This window comes from Scyliorhinus torazame, chromosome 8 (genome assembly GCF_047496885.1).
Source record: "Scyliorhinus torazame isolate Kashiwa2021f chromosome 8, sScyTor2.1, whole genome shotgun sequence".
Classification (NCBI taxonomy): Eukaryota; Metazoa; Chordata; class Chondrichthyes; order Carcharhiniformes; family Scyliorhinidae; genus Scyliorhinus; species Scyliorhinus torazame.
Window position 1 is genome coordinate 243,818,747 of NC_092714.1, and position 19,194 is coordinate 243,837,940.

General features: G+C 44.6%; 1 protein-coding gene across 4 annotated transcripts in view; it reads left to right on the forward strand.

Moving 5' to 3' along the window:
- LOC140428495 (disks large-associated protein 1-like) overlaps positions 1-19,194 on the forward strand; it is a 720,347-nt gene that overhangs the window by 224,339 nt on the left and 476,814 nt on the right. For all 4 annotated transcript variants that reach the window (XM_072515041.1, XM_072515040.1, XM_072515039.1 and 1 more), the window contains one exon: positions 7,643-7,745. The gene's annotated coding sequence lies outside the window, so the exon portion shown is untranslated. The remainder of the gene's footprint in view (positions 1-7,642; positions 7,746-19,194) is intronic.

The following is a 19,194-nucleotide window of genomic DNA, read 5'->3' on the forward strand; positions in this document are numbered from 1 at the left end:
TCCCTCGATAGCAAGAACATTCTTCTTCGGACAAGGAGACTAAGACTGCACACAATATTCAATAAGGCCCTGTATGTTTGCCAGCAAGACATTCACGCTCCATTACTCGAATCCTCTCTCTATGAAGGCCAACATAACATTTGCCTTTTTTACTGCCTGCTGCACCTGCATGCTTACTTTCAGCGATTGGTGTATGAGGACACCGAGGTCTCATTGCACATTCCCCTCTCTAATTTATGCCATATTGATAATAATCTGCCTTCCTGTTTTTGCTACTAAAGTGGATAACCTCACATTTATCCATATTATACTGCATCCGCTGTGCATTTGCCCACTCACTCAACTTGTCCAACTCGTACTGAAGTATCTCTGCATCCTCCTCACAGCTCATCCTCCCGCCCAGCTTTGTGTTATCTGCAAATTTGGAGATATTACCTTTAGTTCCCTCATCTAAATCATTAATCTATATTGTGAATAGCTGGGGCCCTAGCACTGATCACTGTAGCACTCCACTGGTCACTACCTGTCATTTGGAAAAAGATCCGTTCATTCCTATTCTTTGTTTGATGTCTGCCAAACAGTTTTCTATCCATCTCAATACAATACCCCCAATCCCATGAGCTTTAGTTTTTTATGAGAATCTCTTTGGTGGAATTTGCAAAAGCCATCTGAAACTCCAAATAAACCACATCCACTTGCTCACCCTCGTCAACTCCAGTAGTTACATCCTCAAAGAATTCAAGTAGGTTTGTCAAACATGATTTCCCTTCTGTGACAATAAGCGATTATTATTATTATTATTGACTCTGTCTGATCCTGCCATTGTTTTCCAATTGTTCTACTATTCAATCTTTTATAATAGACTCTGGCAATTTCCCCAGTCCCGACATCAAGCTGACTTGTCTATAATTCCCTGTTTTCTCTCCATCTCCCTTTTTAAATAGTGGGGTTCCATTATCTACCCTCCAATCTGTAGGAACTGTTCCAGAGTCTGTGGAATAATGGAAGATGACCATCCACTATTTATAGGCCTACTTCCTCAAGTGGTTGGAAAGAGTAGGGATGTAGTTAATCAGGCCCTGGGGATTTATGAGCCTTCAGTCCCATAAATTTCACAAACACCAATTCCCTACTGATACCGATTTCCTTCAGTTCCTAAATTTCCCACATAAGTATTCCCCGTGACAGAACAGGAAGAGATTTAATCTTTGGATCTGGGAACTTTTTATTTTTGCTGCATAAAGTGTTTGTTTCTGATGCTGAGTGCAAACTTGTAAAATAAATACTTGCATTTGGAAAGTAGCTGATTGTGCCCCAAAGTGCTCCACATGATAACAATGATTTATGTTTCTCAAAAGTCATCCAAAGCACTTAATATACGTTATATTGTTTAATACAAGGGTAGTAGTAGTTCCACAGCCCTTTAAACAATCTGTGCCACAACTTCAGTTTATTGTTGCTACCACAATTAAATTTCATATTGAACATTCAAGCACCCTTTTTAATGCTGTTGCCTGAGGCATCCTGTGAGGGAAACAAGACTGTCTCGAAATGATTTGTAAAGTTATGACCACTTTTATTGATTATTTGGTTATTAGAAAGCAGGACAGCTCCAATTTCTAACTTGCCAGTACAATTTAAACTACTGTGAGGTTAAAAAAAAAATCTGTTTAGACTGATTAGTTGTGTCTCCTAAGTTTCTGGAAATGACTACTATTTTCCTTGACTCAAGTAATTGTGTTTGTCCTTTCCTCATGCACATTGCTACGTGTGCCATGTATCACTGAATTGTGAAATTAAAGCTTTTCAACAGGAGCAGCAGCAGCTGCAAATGAGTTCGCTTTATCGGGATTAAAGGGATTTTATTGAGACATTTTGCATTGATAAATATTGCAAATATCTGAAATCTTCAGAAATAGTGCATACAATGTTCAAATCTCCAATTACCAAAATAATCAATTGAGCATAAAAAATAAATACTGGTGCAATCTACCGGCCACGTCCCGCCGGAATTGGGACCGGACGCGGTCGGTGGATCCTGGGAGAGGCCTCTTCCGGGATTTACTCAGCTCTCCACGCCTCGCAACATCTAATGGGGGCTCCTGGGTGGCTGGGCTCGATGCCACCTGGGCACCCTGGCACTGGCAGGTATTGCCATCTGGGCACCTTGACAGTGCCACCTGGGTGCCACTCTGAAACTGCCAGGGTGCCCAGGTCACACTTCCAGGCTGGCAGTGCCTGGGTGGCATTTTGCCCGTAATGGTGATCTGGCCCGGGGGTGCCCTGCCCTTATTAGGTGGTGTTTAGGGGGCTCGATGAACCCTTTATAAGCAAATTGGGCATTGGAGGATCTCAAGTGGCGCCCTGATCTCTTCCTGTACTGGCGAGCGGAGCTCCTCATTGCAGGAAATGAGGCTAAATGTGGCCTCACAAAGACGTTCCCCATTGAGACCCCAAAATAAAACAGAATCTCATTAGATAATGGGGTCACAGTGCCGGCTAAACGTGCTGGACACTGGACTCTGTTTTATTTCCATTAGATCACGCCCACTTTCTTCACACATGTTTTACGAAAGGTGGAAAGCAGTGTAGCTAGTAACATCTTATTTCTGTGCAGGAAGCGTTTAACACAATGATCCCTCATCAAGACTGACCTACATACAAGGGATATTTTTGGAGGACATGTGGGTAACACCAGTAGTTGAATTGGGCTAGCGATCCAGCGCAACACATAAGCGTAAATATAATTGGGCCAGCTTTCATCTTCAGGTCAAAGACTGGTGCAAGTTCCAATCAAAGGGTAAAATATTAACATTTCCCATTTCTCTGGTGTGAACGCTTAATTATTCACACCAACAGGCTCACACTCAGATGGGTCTAGGGAGGGGTAACCGGTAGGAAAGTTAAAGGAAAAAAGACAATAAAGGGGAGCTCCGCATCGGGGAGCAAGAAATCAGAAAGCCTCTGGGGAACCTCAGAAGACATCCCAATGCTATTGTCATGGCTGAAGGGCAGGTAAATGAGAAGCAGCAGCACAGTGAAGGGAAAGTGAACCTTTGGTGATGGCATAATTCCGCAGATGAGTTCCATTACAAAAGAAGGCTTGGTGCATACTCAGATATGTATAATAATCTTTATTAATAAGAACAAAGAACAAAGAAAAGTACAGCACAGGAACAGGCCCTTCGGCCCTCCAAGCCTGTGCCGACCATGCTGCCCGTCTAAACTAAAATCTTCTACATTTCCTGGGTACGTATCCCTCTATTCCCATCCTATTCATGTATTTGTCAAGATGCCCCTTAAATGTCACTATCGTCCCTGCTTCCACCACCTCCTCCGACGGCGAGTTCCAGGCACCCACTACCCTCTGTGTAAAAAAATTGCCTCGTACATCTCCTCTAAACCTTGCCCCTCGCACCTTAAACCTATGTTCCCTAGTAATTGACCCCTCTACCCTGGGGAAAAGCCTCTGACTATCCACTCTGTCTGTGCCCCTCATAATTTTGTAGACCTCTATCAGGTCGTCCCTCAACCTCCGTCGTTCCAGTGAGAACAAACCGAGTTTATTCAACCGCTCCTCATAGATAATGCCCTCCATACCAGGCAATATCCTGGTAAATCTCTTCTGCACCCTCTCTAAAGCCTCCATATCCTTCTGGTAGTTTGGCGACCAGAATTGAACACTATACTCCAAGTGTGGCCTAACTAAGGTTCTATAAAGCTGCAACATGACTTGCCAATTCTTATACTCAATGCCCCGGCCAATGAAGGCAAGCATGCTGTATGCCTTCTTGACTACCTTCTCCACCTGTATTGCCCCATTCAGTGACCTGTGGACCTGTACACCTAGATCTCTCTGACTGTCAATACTCTTGAGGTTTCGACCATTCACTGTATTCCCTACCTGCATTAGACCTTCCAAAATGCATTACCTCACATTTGTCCGGATTAAACTCCATCTGCCATCTCTCCGCCCAAGTCTCCAAATGATCTAAATCCTGCTGTATCCTCTGACAGTCCTCATCGCTATCCGCAATTCCACCAACCTTTGTGTCGTCTGCAAACTTACTAATCAGACCAGTTACATTTTGCTCCAAATCATTTATATATACTACAAACAGCAAAGGTCCCAGCACTTATCCCCATGGAACACCACTAGTCACAGCACTCCAATTAGAAAAGCACCCTTCCAACGCTACTCTCTGCTTTCTATGGCCTAGCCAGTTCTATATCCACCTTGCGAGCTCACCCCTGATCCTATGTGACTTCACCTTTTGTACCAGTCTACCATGAGGGACCTTGTCAAAGGCCTTACTGAAGTCCATATAGACAACATCTACTGCCCTACCTGCATCAATCATCTTTGTGACCTCTTCGAAAAACTCTTATCGTGTTAGTGAGACGAGACCTCCCCTTCACAAAACCATGCTGCCTCTCACTAATACGTCCATTTGTTTCCAAATGGGAGTAGATCCTGTCTCGAAGAATTCTCTCCAGTAATTTCCCTACCACTGACGTAAGGCTCACCGGCCTGTAATTCCCTGGATTATCCTTGCTACCCTTCTTAAACAAAGGAACAACATTGGCTATTCTCCAGTCCTCCGGGACATCACCTGAAGACAGTGAGGATCCAAAGGTTTCTGTCAAGGCCTCAGCAATTTCCTCTCTAGCCTCCTTCAGTATTCTGGGGTAGATCCCATCAGGCCCTGGGGATTTATCTACCTTAATATTTTTCAAGACGCCCAACACCTCATCTTTTTGGATCTCAATGTGACCCAGGCTATCTACACACCCTTCTCCAGACTCAACATCCACCAATTCCTTCTCTTTGGTGAATACTGATGCAAAGTATTCATTTAGTACCTCGCCCATTTCCTCTGGCTCCACACATAGATTCCCTTGTCTATCCTTCAGTGGGCCAACCCTTTCCCGGGCTACCCTCTTGCTTTTTATGTATGTGGAAAAAGCCTTGGGATTTTCCTTAACCCCATTTGCCAATGACTTTTCGTGACCTCTTCTAGCCCTCCTGACTCCTTGCTTCAGTTCCTTCCTACTTTCCTTATATTCCACACAGGCTTTGTCTATTCCCAGCCTTCTAGCCCTGACAAATGCCTCCTTTTTCTTTTTGACGAGGCCTACAATATCTCTTGTTATCCAAGGTTCCCGAAATTTGCCATATTTATCCTTCTTCCGCACAGGAACATGCCGGTCCTGAATTCCTTTCAACTGACATTTAAAATCCTCCCACATGTCAGATGTTGATTTACCCTCAAACATCCTTCCCCAACCTAGGTTCTTCAGTTCCCGCCTAATATTGTTATAATTAGCCGTCCCCCAATTTAGCACATTCACCCTCGGACCACTCTTATCCTTGTCCACCAGCACTTTAAAACTTACTGAATTGTGGTCACTGTTCCCGGAATGCTCCCCTACTGAAACTTCTACCACCTGGCTGGGCTCATTCCCCAATACCAGGTCCAGTACAGCCCCTTCCCTAGTTGGACTGTCTACATATTGTTTTAAGAAGCCCTCCTGGATGCTCCTTACAAACTCTGCCCCGTCCAGGCCTCTAGCACTAAGTGAGTCCCAATCAATATTGGGGAAGTTGAAGTCTCCCATCACAACAACCCTGTTGTTTTTACTCGTTTTCAAAATCTGTCTACCTATCGGCTCCTCTATCTCCCGCAGGCTGTTGGGGGGCCTGTAGTAAACCCCCAACATTGTGACTGCACCCTTCTTATTCCTTATCTCTGCCCATATAGCCTCACTGCCCTCTGAGGTGTCCTCCCGTAGTACAGCTGTGATATTCTCCCTAACCAGTAGCGCAACTCCTTCATCCCTTTTACATCCCCCTCTATCCCACCTGAAACATCCAAATCCTGGAACTTTTAGCTGCCAATCCTGTCCTTCCCTCAACCAGGCCTCTGTAATGGCAACAAAATCATAGTTCCAAGTACTAATCCAAGCTCTAAATTCATCTGCCTTACCCGTAATACTTCTTGCATTAAATATAATAATCATGGCTGAACATTCGAAAACATGGGTTATGTGGCCCTCACTTCTACTTTCATCCATTTGTGCAACAATTCTGAGCGTTTTTGTACTTTAAGTGGCAAGAACAGTATTAGAAAAAGCTAGAGCTGAGAACATATTCAGTGTCAAATGAAATCTTGCCGTTTTAAAGAAAGATAAATTTGCCCAAACAGTTTGGGATTTGTTAAAAACAGGAAAAATTCCTGATGAGTGCATTTTTGGTTAATTGTATGTTTTGTGTTGGAAAATGTGATAGCTGCGTAACTTTAGAGACCTGGGATGGAATTTTCCAGCTGTCGAAATTCTCTGGGCGGGATTCACCGTTCCCGACGCCGATTTCATAATCGGCGACCGTCGGAGAATCCCTTTTTACGATGGAATCGGGGGTGCCTGTTTTTGTATTCTCTGCTCCCTCAAAAAACGCATCATCGAGGATCAGGGCACCCCTCATTGGGATGGCCTCAGGACGTCACCTGAAAGCCCTCCCCCGATGCTCTGCCCCCGATGGGCCGAGTTCACGACAGCGTGGGGGTCGTGTGGTCCCAGCCGTGCGGGAACCCGGCGTGGCGACTGTGGACTGTGTCGGGCGGGAGCTGTGCTACTGGCCGGAGGGGCTTCAGCGAGGGCTGGGGGGGACTGGTGGGGGGTGGCGAGGGGGTGTCCAGGGGGCCACTATCTGGCAGGTCGGGTCCGCACACCGCCGGTGCCATGTTGTACGCGGCCACGGACCTGGCAATTCTCCTGCCGTTTCTTATCGTGGCGGCCAGGCGTTTTATGTGGCGCGGCTGCTAGCCCCTCACCAGTCAGAGGATCGGTGCTGGGGTGCCGCCGATGTTTTTGACGTAAAATGCCACGGATCCTCCGGACATCGCCTCAAATCGGAGAATCCAGCCCACTGTTTCTGGCAGCAGCGCACCCCTCCCGCAAGTTTCCCGCGCAGCGTGGAGTGTCTTGAATGGGGAATCCCATTGACAAGCGGGAGTGGAGAATCCCGTCGCAAGCGAACAGCACGCCACCGAGCGGCTGGGGGACCAGAGAATCCAGCTCCTGGTTGCCAGAATGTGAAATCATTATGGGCATCCTACATTGCTGAGATGCTGAGAGTGAATGAATATCAGAGTTTAGGTTTTCCTACATATTAATTGACCTGCCTCAAAAACATTTACCACCAGTATCAAACTGGAGAGTTTTACTGTCACTTCCTTTCTTTAATTGTTTTTGTATCAGTAGGTTTCTTTGTGTTTACAACTCCACAGATGTCTCCTCTCACGTCCTGCCCTAAACGTGTGTAGCACAATCAGAAGTGAGCTAATTAATTTAAATCACTTCCTCCGTCTGCTGCAAAGCAGGATCTGAACAGCATCAATTTGCTGGTGGTGTGCAGCCCTGTTACATCGAGCAAACTGGGAGGTCAACAGAGATTCAAATCAGACTATTTATTTCCTATTTGTATAAATCCATTCATTTTTGAAGATGACATTGATTTGACATTGTGAAGGGGACATTTGTTTGACTAAATCCATTCACACTGTTGAAAGTATGCACCTAGCTGCAGCCCCGCACTATAAATCTCCTCCAATTTCATTCTAACTATGAATTATGTTTTCAGACTCCTGCAGATCTTGAAAGCGGCAGCATCTACTAACGAATTGCAACCAGACCACAAAAAATGTTTATTGACGTGGCATCTGAATAATAACATCCTACACAAGGTAGGCCATATGACTTAATTCAGTTTTTGATTGTTTTTTAATGTTATAACAGTTTAATGCGTCCTGGATGATACCAGAGTGGATTGTGAATGAACTGATGTGATATTGGTTAATGAATGGCACTAGTTAAATACATCACTGTGAATATCAAAAAAATATTTTCGCATCGTGCTGTTCGAAAATAGGACAACTTTGTTTCATTTCATTGATGGTTAAGAAGAACAGAATGTGAAGTATAACTGCTTCACAACCTTATTTCATACTGTTAACAACAAGGAGCATTTTTACTTACTGTGTCTGTTTGGAAGGGAATAGGACAATTTCATTTTATTACATTGATGGTTAAGAAAAACAGAATGTGAAGTATAACTGCTTCACAACCTTATTTCATACTGTTAACAACAAGGAGCATTTTTACCTACTGTGTCTGTTAGGAAGGGAATAGGACAACTTTGTTTTCTTTCATTGATGGGTAAGAGAAACTTTGCAATGGGCAATACCTTTCCATTTGGACTCATTGCCATGTTAACTGCATGGTATTTTTAGACACCCAAGGTGAATGTCTAGACACTCACCCAAGGCGGATTATAGAATGTTTCCGTGATAGTTTCCTAGAACAGTATGTAATGGAACCTACGAGGGAACAAGCGGTCCTAGATCTGGTCCTGTGTAATGAGACAGGATTAATTAATGATCTCATAGTTAGGGATCCTCTCGGAAGGAGCGATCACAATATTGTGGAATTTAAAATACAGATGGAGGGTGAGAAGGTAAAATCAAACACTAGTGTTTTGTGCTTAAACAAAGGAGATTACAATGGGATGAGAGAAGAGCTAGCTAAGGTAGACTGGGAGCAAAGACTTTATGGTGAAACAGTTGAGGAACAGTGGCGAACCTTCCAAGCGATTTTTCACAGTGCTCAGCGAAGGTTTATACTAACAAAAAGGAAGGACGGTAGAAAGAGGGAATATCGACCGTGGATATCTAAGGAAATAAGGGAGAGTATCAAATTGAAGGAAAAAGCATACAAAGTGGCAAAATTAGTGGGAGACTAGAGGACTGGGAAATCTTTAGGGGGCAAGAGAAAGCTACTAAAAGGGCTATAAAGAAGAGTAAGATAGATTATGAGAGTAAACTTGCTCAGAATATAAAAACAGATAGTAAAAGTTTCTACAAATATATAAAACAAAAAAGAGTGGCTAAGATAAATATTGGTCCTTTTGAGGATGAGAAGGGAGATTAAATAATGGGAGATGAGGAAATGGCTGAGGAACTGACCAGATTTTTTGGGTTGGTCTTCACAGTGGAAGACACAAATAACATGCCAGTGACTGATAGAAATGAGGCTATGACAGGTGAGGACCTTGAGATGATTGTTATCACTAAGAAGGTAGTGATGAGCAAGCTAATGGGGCTAAAGGTAGACAGGTCTCCTGGCCCTGATGGAATGCACCCCAGATTGCTAAAAGAGATGGCTAGGGAAATTGCAAATGCACTAGTGATAATTTACCAAAATTCACTAGATTCTGGGGTGGTCCCGGCGGATTGGAAATTAGCAAACGTGACACCACTGTTTAAAAAAGGAGGCAGGCAGAAAGCTGGTAATTATAGGCCAGTGAGCTTAACTTCAATAGTAGGGAAGATGCTGGAATATCATCAAGGAAGAAATAGCGAGGCATCTGGATGGAAATTGTCCCATTGGGCAGACGCAGCATGGGTTCAAAAAGGGCAGGTCGTGCCTAACTAATTTAGTGGAATGTTTTGAGGTCATTACCAGTGCGGTAGATAACGGGGATCCAATGGATGTGGTATCATCTGGATGAAAGCCTTTGACAAGGTGCCACACAAAAGGTTGCTGCATAAGATAAAGATGCATGGCATTAAGGGTAAAGTAATAGCATGGATAGAGGATTGGTTAATTGATGGAAAGCAAAGAGTGGGGATTAATGGGTGTTTCTCTGGTTGGCAATCAGAAGCTAGTGGCGTCCCTCAGGGATCAGTGTTGGGCCCACAGTTGTTCACAATTTACATAGATGATTTGGAATTGGGGACCAAGGGCAATGTGTCCAAGTTTGCAGACGACACTAAGATGAGTGGTAAAGCAAAAAGTGCAGAGGATACCGGAAGTCTGCAGAGGGATTTGGATAAGTTAAGTGAATGGGCTAGGGCCTGGCAGATGGAATACAATGTTGACAAATGTGAGGTTATCTATTTTGGTAGGAATAACAGCAAAAGGGATTATTATTTAAGTGATAAAATATTCAAACATGCTGCTGTGCAGAGAGACCTGGATGTGCTCGTGCATGAGTCGCAGAAAGTTGGTTTACAGGTGCAACAGGTGATTAAGAAGGCAAATGAAATTGTGTCCTTCATTGCTAGAGGGATGGAGTTTAAGACTAGGGAGGTTATGCTGCAATTGTATAAGGTGTTAGTGAGGCCACATCTGGAGTATTGTGTTTAGTTTTGGTCTCCTTATCTGAGAAAGGACATACTGGCACTGGAAGATGTGCAGAGGAGATTTACTAGGTTAATCCCAGAGCTGAAGTGGTTGGATTACGAGGAGTGGTTGAGTAGACTGGGACTGTACTCATTGGAATTTAGAAGGATGAGGGGGGATCTCATAGAAACATATAAAATTATGAAGGGAATAGATAGGATAGATGTGGGCAGGTTGTTTCCACTGGCGGGTGAAAGCAGAACTAGGGGCATAGCCTCAAAATAAGGGGAAGTAGATTTAGGACTGAGTTTAGGAGGAACTTCTTCACCAAGGGTTGTGAATCTATGGAATTCCTTGCCCAGTGAAGCAGTAGAGGCTCCTTCATTAAATGTTTTTAAGATAAAGATAGATAGTTTTTCGAAAAATTAAGGGATTAAGGGTTATGGTGTTCAGGCCGGAAAGTGGAGCTGAGTCCACAAAAGATCATCCATGATCTCATTGAATGGCGGAGCAAGCTCGAGGGGCCAGATGGCCTACTCCTGCTCCCAGTTCTTTTGTTCTTATGTTCTTATGTGCTGGTTAGGAGTAAATCTCACACACACATGGAAATAGTCATTAAGGTACCAGGGCAATTTTAATGGAATTCTTACCCAGCATTGAACTCGCTGAGTAAAAGCTAGCTGGATTGACTGCTATGAGGGCCAGGTGATGTGTTGTTCCTGCATGGTATGGGATCTGGTGGACCCCATTGTGGTTCCCAGTGAACACACCTGTAGTAAATGTTGGTTGTTTGAGGAACTCCGGCTGAGAGTTGATCAGCTGGATTCTGAGCTAAGGACGCTGCGACACATCGGCGGGGGCGGGAATCGCGCCGTGCCGGTCGGCAGGCCCCCCCCGGTGATTCTCCGGCCCGCGATGGACCGAAGTCCCTCTGCTGTCATGCTGTCATGCCAGTCCTGCTGGCGTGAATCAAACCACCTACCTTACCGGGCCGGCTCCAGGGTCCTGGGGAGGGGGGGGGGGGCGATCTGGCCCCGGGGGGTGCCCCCACGGTGGTCTGGCCCGCGATCGGTGCCCACCAATCCGCGGGTGGGCCTGTGCCGTGGGGGGCACTCTTTTCCCTCGGCCACAGCCTCTGCGATGGCCGACGCGTAATAGACACCCCCCCCCCCCCCCGAGCAGCCGCTGAGGCTCCCGCGCATGCGCGGACTTCCGCCGCACGGCAAAGTCCTTTCGGCCCCGACTGGCATGGCGCCAAAGGCCTTTCCTGCCGGTCGACGGCGCGCAAACCACTCTGGCGGAGGGCTAGCCCCTCAAGGTGAGGGCTTGGCCCCTAAAGGTGCGGATTCTGCACCTTTGGGGCTGCCCGACGCCGGAGTGGTTCACAGCACTCCATCCCGCCGGGACCCCCCGCCCTGCCAGGTAGGGGAAAATCCCGGCCCTGGTCTCCCTGTATCAGTAATCGCCACCATATCATACCCTTTTATTTCTATTTGCGCCGTTAACTCATTTGGTTTATTCCAAATGCTTTGTGCATTTAGTTGCAAAGCTTTTAAATTTGTTCCACTGTTGAATTTCCCTACTCTTCAATAATTCCTTGATGCATAAAGATATTCATCCATTCTGTCCCTCTGGTAACCATCTGCCACATTGCTAACCTGCACTCTTACCTCCTCCGTGAATTTGTTTTTTAAAATCTCCCCTGCAAATGAACCTTTCACCCCCCACCCTCTCCCCATTCAGTTTAAAGCCCTATCTACAGCCCTAGTTAGGCAATTCGCTCGGACTCTGGTCCCAGCATGATTCAGATGAAGACCATCCCATCACAACAGGTCTTTTCTTCCCCAGTACTGGTGCCAATGTCCTATGAATGCAAACCCATTTCTCCCACATCAATCTTTGAGCCACGTATATACCTCCTTAATCTTATTGACCCTGTGCCAATGAGCTCATGGCTCAGATAGTAATCCAGCGATTATTACCTTATTGGTTCTGCTTTTTAATTTAGCTCCTAGTTGTTCATACTCCCTTAGCAGAACACCTATTCTTGTTCTACCTTGTCTTTCTACCTATATGGACCACGACAACTGGAACTTTACCCTCCCACTCCAAGTTCCTCTGTAGCCAGATGAGATATCCCGAACCCGAGTACCAGGTAGGCAACACAACCTTTGGGATTTAAGATCCTGGTCACAGAGAACATGTCAATTCCCCTAACTATACTATCCCCAATTACAACGACATTTATTTTCTCTCCCCCCACTTGAAAGGCTCTTTGTACCACGGTGCTGTGGTCAATTTGCCCATCCTCCCTGCGGTCCTGTCCACACAGGGAGCAAGAATCTCAAACCTATTGACAAGGCCAAGAGCTGAGGCTCCTGCAACCTTAACTCCTGGATCCTTCTACCTGCTTCACTTGCAGTCACACCCTCCTGCCCCCCCCCTTAATGTGTTGCAGCATCCTTAGCTCAGAATCCAGCTGATCAACTCTGAGCCGGAGTTCCTCAAACATCCAACATTTACCACAGATGTGTTCACTGAGAACCACAATGGGGTCCACCAGATCCCATACCATGCAGGAACAACACCACCTGGCCCTCCATTCAAACTTTATTTAATTCGTTTTAAATTAGTTTTTTTTTTAATTTTCAACTGTTTTTATATCTCTCCTTATGACCTCAATCTGAGAGCCACTTCTAAACAGATTCTCTATGAGCCAATCAAGTAATTTTTCAAAATCATCCGAGTGTTATGGAGCTGCAGAACCATTGGGTGACTGGACAGTTTTGAGGATACTCTGGTGACAGGTGGGCATGGATCACTCACTAACGGTGGCACTCAGAACACCCAGCATTACAGTTAAATAAGCATGGAACATTAACGCTCTTGGTCGCAGCAACCTGCTTCGCCTGGAAGTGCCGGTTAGGCTCATAGCTGAGCCTGTGCTGAGAGCATGGGATACAATTTAATGGCCAAAGCTGCCACTGCTCTCTCATGTGGTGTGCGGGGGATGTGGGTGGAATTTAGGTCAGGCCATCAAACAAACTGAAGAATGGGCATCCCTTTGGTGGCCAAGACTTTCTGGCAGCTTCCTATCACTTGAAGGGTGCCAGCACTGTGCAGGGCACCCTTCAGATATAGCACCTGGATTACAGAAGCTCTAAGGTCATGGTGGGGTGGGAGAATCAAAGGTCACCCCACCAGCGATCTAACATTAAACCTGTGACTGCTCATTTTTTGCACCAAGTGCCGCACAATACGGCAGGAAAAACCCACCACTGGTGTCAGCGGGTTCAACACCACTTTCCCCACCCGACATAGGACATTGCCGATTTCTGGAATAATTCCATCCATGTGAGGCAGCATTTCAGAGGATGATTCCCTCAATCTCCTTCAGTAAGATCTCTAGCCTGCTGGATCATGTGCTCATGAATTGGCAGCAGAAATAAAATTAGCTTGTCTTTGGATTATCCTAGGATGTATAAAGAACATTTCTCGCATTTTGCTGTTCGTAAGTGTATCAAATAATTCGCGAATCAGGACCAGGACAGTGTAGATGCCATCACAATAAAGCCGCAAGAGCTGGAACAGCACAGAATTCTGTGTCACAGTTATTAAACCAAAGTGGGTGGGTTGCCCATTTCTGACACAATCGGCTGGGCAACTCGGCAATCAGGCGTCTGAGGTCCGACAGTTAACATCCTCCCAGCCTCATACTGATAATGTCAGCTGGCTTTCCATTTCAGCATTTCTCTCCTCCACAGCAACCTCCACTCCTCCCCCCGCCCCTCCCTCCCACCTACCTGGGATCTTCTGCTGGACAGCATTTCTCCTTTTCAATCAGTGTGAAGCAATTTCTACTTATTTCTAACTCTGATCTTGTGTGGTATACATCAGCTGTGACAATACAAACTGACACTGAAGTGAAAAACAGAAATGGGCATTAGCTTTCAGGGCTTTGCTCCAGTATTTGTTGGACCTTGACTTAATTCAGGTTGTCTTTTCATCTTAATCATCACTTTGATGGGGGGAGGACTAGTAATCTAGAGGCCGAGGGCAAATCTCTGGGGTCCTGGGTTTGAATCCCACCTTGGCAGTTGGTGACATTTGGATTCAATAAAAAAATCTGGAATTAAATGTCCAATGATGACCACAAAACCATTGTTGATTGTTCACTAAAGTCCTTTAGGGAAGGAAATCTGCTGTCCTTACCTGGTCTGACCTACCTGTGACTTCAGATCCACAGCAATGTGGTTGATTCTGAAATGCTTTCTGAAATGGCCTCACAAACCACTCAGTTCAAGGGCAATTAGGGGTGAGTAACAAATGCTGGCCCAGCCAGCAACGCCCACATGAACGAATAAAAAAAAGGTACAAGATGCAAGAAACCGTTTTGGACCAACACTCAATTGTAAAGTAGATCCTAAATTAACAGCAAGTGACAACTTTAAAAAAAACAGTGACAACTTTATTTACTTGCGTTTTTGTTTTATTCGCTGGGTAAAATTTGCATTCTTAAAAAAGTGCAAGTTGTGGATTCTGACCCTGAAATGATACAAGTACGCAATAAGAATATGGAATACTAATCCATTTGTCTGAAATTCTTTTCTCTATTGTTTTGATGCCAGTGTTACTTTGTTGTAAATAAATGATAACAGTATGGAGACAAACATGATGAACATTCATTCATGGTAAAACAGTGCAGTCTTGTTACCCAGCGTGTTGTTGAACACTGTCTTAAATACCTCAGAAAAAAATCAGAAAATGGTCAAATGCAATCTCAGAATCCTTCTGCCCACCCCAGCCATGATTTCGCTCTGAGCTCACAAAGGTTACTTGTCGGAGAGTGGGAACATGCTGTGCCATGCGGATTATTTCAGTCCTTTCCATCAGCACCCAAAATATGTGCGCCCTATGCCAAGGAGAAACCAGTTGAAAAAGTAGTTCCCATCCGGGGGAAGAACTTCAGTGCAGGATATCAAGCCATACATATATTTGCCAACTGATCCAGAATTCCCGCCCACCACCTTTCTGCAAAAACATTCACCTACAATTTATTTCCTACTGGTGCTAATTCAATATGCACAAATCTTATCAGAAAATGCAATGAGTACATGTAAGCTATAAATCTTAACAAGAATAAACAATCCGAGGCCCTTCCAACAAATTCAAGTTATAACTTCACCAGGTACATGTTACGATCCCCTACGGGGACAGAACTTGTACTGCATCTGATTCCCCTCCTACACATCAGAATATGAGCTACCCAGGTGACTAGAGGGCGTAGCGCCTTCCCAATTGGAGGGACACCCCACATGATATAAACCCCGACCTGGGAGCAGTAATTGTTGTATTTCGTGGAGTATCCTGTCAGCCTGGCCTCTTGTGGAGTCCTTATCTCCATCTGCAACAGTATACATTAAGAAGGGAATAGTGGAGACTTAGATTTGCAGGATTCTGGTCCAATGCTGGAGCCTCCACCCACCCCTTACAAAGCCAAAACTGGAGTAAAGACTTCTTGTCTGGGAGACCCAAATTTCTGGCATCTAAGTAGCTGGTTAAATCATTGCTGGATGAAAATGGGGATCCTTGGCTTGCCATTTCGTGAAAGTGGGATTTATCTGAGGGTCTAGGCTTGGCTAAAGCTACAACAGTAACTTTTTAAAATGGAAAGTATGATCCCACAGGTGTGAATTAGTTGGGGGGGGGTGTTGGGTGGAGGGTGTGGTTTCTCGATTTAAACATATTTGACATTTTTAAATGTCATTTGCATAACATTTTTACTTTGTAAAATTGATATTGTCATTACCATCCTTAATGTTCATTTCCCTTCCTCCTCCTCTGCATTCAGGGCACTTTGTGATTCCATGCAGATTTATCTTGCAGTTGAGAATTCTGTCCAACATTGCTTCCCACACATTAAACCACTGAAGAAATACGAACTTGAGGCACGAATGGTAGTTACACACTGATGGCTTTACCTGAGCACGCTTGGAGTTTTATTAACCTGATCTCAAGTGGCATGTTATTGTAGTTTATAGAGGATATGTCAGTATCAAGATAATTAAGTCATATGGATTTTTCTGAGATTCAACATTAAGGACCATTATATTGCTTTTACTGCAGGCCATGATCATTATTGTCAGCCCTCATCATTTGCATTAGCATTTCTGTTTAGATTCATTGCACATTTAAAACAGATGGAAGATGTGCATTATCTACCTTCATCAACATAACTGCTTCATGAAATGAATTTTAAAAATCCTTAAATGAAAAAAATTGTTAACTGTGGTTGGAATTTTCCCAATTTTTTTCTGAGTGTTGGGCCCTGACAGAAAACTGGCGTGTAGCTCTCTAGTTGCACAGCCGAGTTTTTAGTCCAGATTTTCAGGCACTCTTTGACAAATAAAAATGAGCGCGCGGGGTTTATGCTGTCAGTCTGGCTTGATAGAGTTAGCAAGATCGGCTCCACAGAGATCGGGGCGCCATCTTGAAAGGATGCCCCAATCAGCACAGAAAGTAAATGCAGCCCAACCCCCCACCCATGGAGAGACAAGACCTCCCTCGCAAGCATCGCCCCTGCCCTCCAACCCCCTCCCCCACCCCCCCCCCCTCCACCCCACCCCCCCCACCCCCACTATTAACAGCACTGTACCATATAACGTCCCCTAGCCCCTCCACCTTGCAAGCATGGTGGCTTTCCCTTCTCCCTGCCACCGCAGACTCAGGGCAATCTCCCCCTGTCTGCCCAATGGCTCCCCCCCCCCGCCCCCTCCCCTGCCCCCCAACCTACAGGCATCAAGCCTCCCAGTGCACATCAGGGCCCACCTCGGGAGTTGGCAGTGCCAATCTGTGTCAAGCTGGCAGTGCCAACTGGCATGTACCTCTTTCACCGGGGGCTATACACACCTTGGCACCCTCAGCGGGACCCCCTCGGCTGTTTCCTGTCTTATAAAACCTGTTGTGAATCTCTACGACATGATGGCACGTTGATGAGGGAGATAATGTAGCATTAAGAGTGGTCGCAACAATATAGTTTACATGGGATTAATTAGCTATATTATCAGCAACCTAATTGAAATAGATTCATTTTGTTAGGTTTTAAGGAATCATTGAATTGTGCAGCACAGCAGGTCATTCACCCCATTATGACTATACTGGCAATGGCTCTAGAGCAAAGGCAGACAAATGGAGTTGAGGTACAGATCAAACAGTATCTAATTGAATAGTGGAGCTACTTCAAATGTTTAAATGGGCGATTCATAATCCTAAGTGTAATAAATCCACGGAGGCAGTACTTGTCAGTTGATCACTGAACACAGCAAAAATAAGGGTGGTGCTTGTGCATTTCAGTGGAAGGGAATTTTTAACAACTTGATCGATCTTAATAATTGCCAAACAACTTCTCTCGCGTTGAAGTTAAATTTGAGAAATGAGCAGTCTCTTTGCTTTAGATATTGATTACTGTTGGAGTTATTTTTAAAATGTGGAGATTACAGGGAAGGGAAAACTCATGTCAGGGATTTGAAAACAAGAATGAGAATTTTAAAATCAAGATGGTGCTTGACCAGAAGCGAGTATAGGTCAACAATTACAAGGGTAATAGGTAAATGATTCGAGTTTAAACATGGGCAACAAAATTTTGGCTCATGTTTATGGAGGGTAGAACGTGGAGGTCCAGCCAGGAGTTTGTTGTCAAGTCAAGTCTAGAGGTAGCAAAGACATGAATGAAAGTTTCGGTACAGATGAGCTTAGGCGAGATAAAGTCAAGCGAAGTTATGGAGGTGAGTATTGGCACGAATATGAGATTGGAAGCCAATCTCTGGTCAAATATAATTCATGGGTGTTGAGAGAAGTGGTGGTGATTTATCGTCAGCATACATGTGAAAACTAACATGTTTTCCAATGATGTTGCTTTGGGGCAGCATGTAGATGATAACTAGGAGGGAGCCAATGATGAATCCTTAGGAAACACCTTAGTTAAGGGAGCAGGAAGAGAAGCCATTCAAACTGATTTTCTAATTATAGTGATAAGCATTAATGAACAGTGAGCGGCATTTATTAGCTGGTGAACAGAAAATCTGAATCAATAAATACTTAGAAACAGCTCTGGTCTAACTGATCTTGGAAAAGGCTGCTTGTGTAATAAATATGAAAGGCCTTGACAAATAACACTGAAAAATGGTACCGTCATATCCAACACTGTGATCACTGACAGGGTGCTGCCCACATTGTGGCTCATCCATCATTGTTAGTCGGGAAAAATATGGTTTACCTTGAAAGGTAACATCCTCATCACAGCCTGTTTCAGTCATGTTTCTGCTGTGGGAAGTCTCTCAGCATGCCCACTAATCTGTACCCGGTCCCATGGTCTGTTAAAGCCAGGCGGGACATCTTATTCATTGAAGCTCAAACACCAAGTACCCAATAGCAACTACATAAAAGCAAATTTCTGCGGATGCTGGAATCTGAAACCAAAGAGAAAATGCTGGAAAATCTCAGCAGGTCTGGCAGCATCTGCAGGGAGAGAAAAGAGCTAACGTTTTGAGTCCAGGTGACCCATTTGTCAAACCCAATAGCAACTGTCTGGATATTTATGGGGAGGCGATTGGCAAGTGGTATTGTCACTAGACTACTAAACCAAGGACTGGGGTTCAGATCCCACCATGGCAGACAATGCCATTTAAATCTGATTAAAGTCTAATGATGATTGTGAAGACATTGCCAATTGTAAAAACCTACCTGGTTCGCTTTTGTTCTTGGAAGAACAAAACCTGCCATCCTTACCTGTTCTGACTTATATGTGACTGTTAGGAAAACAAAGGTAGTTTTAAAGGATTTATATTTGTATTGGTAAACATAAGAAACAATGTATAGTTTTAATTTGGGTGTAATTTGATGTTTGGAAGGGTAAAACCTATAGTTAGATTCATGCTGGATTAATGTGTTTGCATGTGTGGGGTTGGTTTCAATTCCAACTATGATTCTATTGTTTAGAGAGAGGGCTAAGGC